This window comes from Canis lupus, chromosome 1, assembly GCF_003254725.2.
Source record: "Canis lupus dingo isolate Sandy chromosome 1, ASM325472v2, whole genome shotgun sequence".
NCBI classification, from domain to species: domain Eukaryota; kingdom Metazoa; phylum Chordata; class Mammalia; order Carnivora; family Canidae; genus Canis; species Canis lupus.
In genome coordinates, this window is record NC_064243.1 from 86,014,565 (window position 1) to 86,017,935 (window position 3,371).

The window sequence follows — 3,371 nt, forward strand, 5'->3', positions numbered from 1 at the left end:
TGGAAACTTTATTTTAATGTCCCAATAATTTATTTTTGCCTTTGTTTCCATTGTTTTGGGAGATATATCTAGAAAAATATTACTATGGCCAATGTCAGAGAAATTACTGCCTGTGCTCTCTTTCAGGATTTTTATGATTTTAGGTCTCACCTTGAAACCCTTTTGAGTTTATTTTTGTGTATGGTATAAGAAAGTGATCCAGTTTCAGTATTTTGCATGCTCATCCCTGTTTCTTAATTACCGTTTATTTCTTAGCTTCACCAAATATTAATATTTTAGAAAATATTAATATCTTCTCTCAACTCTGTTGCATCACAGGGTCCATGTCTACTGGATGAGGAGTTTTAGCTAGCTAAAATATTCTAATTTGTATATATCCCAAGTATGGTTTCATGAATAATGTCCTCTGAGTTCCATTTTTTTTCTTTTAAACATTTATTGTAATTTTCCTAATACATTTGTAACTTTTTCATCCTCCATGTGGAAATTGATTTCACATCTACTAAGCTCTCCTTTTTCAAAGGTACTCCTTTCTAGCAGCAAAGACAATAATTCTATAAATAGTCACACCCTTTTTGCAAAACATTATTATGCCACAAAGACTTTCTGAAAATCCACTGTAAAGAAAAGTAAAATCAATATTGGAGAGCTGCTGTAAGTTTTCATACTTAAGAGTGAAAAGAACAAATTCTTATTATCTTCCCATATAATGTGTCCCATTGTATAAAAGTGTAATGTGGTACTCACTTCATCAGCACATATAAAGAAATTGGAATGATACAGAGATTAGCATGGCCCCTGGACAAGGATGACACACAAATTTGTAGAGTTCCATATTTTTGTACACTATAAAATAGTTCATTCTTGCCTGCTTATTTCATGTTTGGTCTGGAAAAGACTTTGCCAAAATATTAAAAAAACATTCTTTTTGCTAAAGGAAAAAGTATAATGTGTAACATTGTACAAGAATTGGTATTTTGAAAAATAAATTAGGAGTACCTGGGTGGCTCAGTCAGTTAAGAGTCTGACTCCTGGGATTCCTGGGTGGCTCAGTGGTTTGAAGCCTGCCTTTGGCCCAGGGCAAGATCCTGGAGCCCCAGGGTCAAGTCCCACGTCAGGCTCCCTGCATGGAGCCTGCTTCTCCCTCTGCCTGTGTCTCTGCCTCTCTCTGTCTCTCTGTGTCTCTCATGAATAAATAAATAAAATCTTAAAAAAAAAAGTCTGACTCCTGATTTTGGCTCAGGTCATGATCTCAGGGTCTTGAGATCAAGCTCTGCGTCAGGCTATATGCTGAGTGTGGAGTCTGCTTAAGATTCTCTCTGCCCAAAAAAAAAAGAAAAAAAGAAAAAAAAAAGATTCTCTCTGCCCCTCCCAATGCCCCAGGCCCCCACTCACGTTCTCTCTCTCTAAAGAAAAAAAAAATAGATTAAATCACAGAGTTTAGCTAATATGACTGCCTAAAATATTTATCATAGGGGCAGTCCTGGTGGTGCAGTGGTTTAGCACTGCCTGCAGCCCAGGGTGTGATCCTGGAGACCTGGGATCGAGTCCCACATTGGGCTCCCTGCATGGAGCCAGCTTCTCCCTCTGCCTGTGTCTCTGCCTCTCTCTCAATCTCTCTCTCTCTATGAATGAATAAATAAATAATTTAAAAAAAAATAAAAGAAAATATTTATCATAAGTTTACATTTTGCTATATGAATGGATTTCTACTACCAAAGTATTTAGTTTTGAAATCTTTGGTTTGGAAATATTCTTCCAATGTGAATGATGAAAACAAAACAAAACACATTAAAAGACCTGTATGCTGGTCCTCATTCTGCCATTTGCTATGAGATCTTCACTAAGATACTTTCTCTGGACCTTTGTTTCCACATCTGAAAAGTGAAGAACCTAAATTAGATGCCCTGTGGCTTATAGTCTATAACTCTATGTCAAATAGTTCTTGAACTATTCTTCAGAAGTCTCAAATTGTTAGAAGAACCAGTCATTTATGATTTACATATGAAGGAATTGATATTCAAATAACCTAAACAACTTGCCCAAAGTCAGCAAGCTAAACCATGGACCAGCAGATCCCTCACCCAGGTCTTTCTGATACTAAAGTTCATGCTTTTAGGTCTTCCTCCAATGTAATTCTCCCCTTTGAGAAGTCCCAGAAGGGAAGAACCTCTGGTTTCCATAATTTTAGCATGAAATCTATACCCTATAGAAAAGCCTGCTTGGAGAAAGTACTGGACTGCTTAAGCATTGGCCCCTATACCTTGTCCTTCAATTAACTGAGACAGGGTTGGGCAGCCCGGGTGACTCAGCGGTTTAGTGCCGCCTTCAGCCTGCCGTGTGACCCTGGAGACCTGGAATCGAGTCCCATGTCGGGCTCCCTGCATGGAGCCTTCCTCTCCCTTTGTGTGTGTGTGTCTCGTGGATAAATAAATAAAATCTTAAAAAAATAAAAAATAAAAAAATAAACTGAGACAGTGTTTTTCACACTATGGTCCGTGGACCAGAAGCATAAAAAATGCCACAAACCTGCCCAAAATGTGAATTCTCAGGCCACACCCTATACATCAGAGACTGAATCAGAAACTCTTAGAATGGAACCCAGCAATCTGTGTTTTAACAAGCCCTCCCACTGATTCTATTACACACTACAGTTTCGGGAAAAGCATGCAAGAACTCTGAGCTCCAGCTGCCAGCTCTAAAATCCTAGGGTCCTCCTGTGACCTAACTCTTGAATTAACAGGGGGATAGATCATATTCATACCCCTAATTTTAAGAACTGATACCCAATAAAGTGAAGGAGAAGGCAGATGAGGTAGATGAAGAAAACAGCCTTTCATCTATCCTCCAATTAGCCAGAGTAGCAATTGTTGTGATGATATGTGGCAGTGATGCCTGACATCCCAAATTAGAACAACTTTTTTGGAGTCACTCTGAATGCAACTAGCTCTTTGGGAATTTAAAAATGTATTAGGCGACTTGGAACTCGGCTCAAAGAAAGAATCAATTAAAAATATGCATTCTGTTTCTTTAGCCCTGCTTTAAGTCATTCAGGAGACAGTTTCTGGGAATGGAGTCTGATAGATCTGTTTTGCAAACTGGAACAAAGTAATATCTCACTTCCCAGGAGTTAAGCTCCCTTCCCCCTCTCCCCCAGGAGATGACATATATTTCAGAATCCATTTCAACCAGAGATGACATAACCAGCCTTCCAGGTAGCTTCAGGAACTCATGTTTCCCCAGCTTAGCAATGACTCAGCGGATGGCAAGGGAGTATGAATGGCCTTAAGCAGCCTACTGGCGCCAGGGGTCATATTTTCATTATTTATTAAACATTTTTCTGGCCCATCGCCTAAGTCCCTATAACTTTG

The 3,371-nt window shown here is 39.0% G+C and overlaps 1 non-coding gene across 1 annotated transcript; it reads left to right on the top strand.

Annotated features, from left to right (window-relative positions):
* Nucleotides 1–739: 739 nt before the first annotated feature.
* On the top strand, nucleotides 740–841 carry LOC112645678 (U6 spliceosomal RNA). Its single transcript, XR_003127186.1, has one exon. It is a non-coding gene; the product is annotated as a U6 spliceosomal RNA (small nuclear RNA).
* Nucleotides 842–3,371: the final 2,530 nt, after the last annotated feature.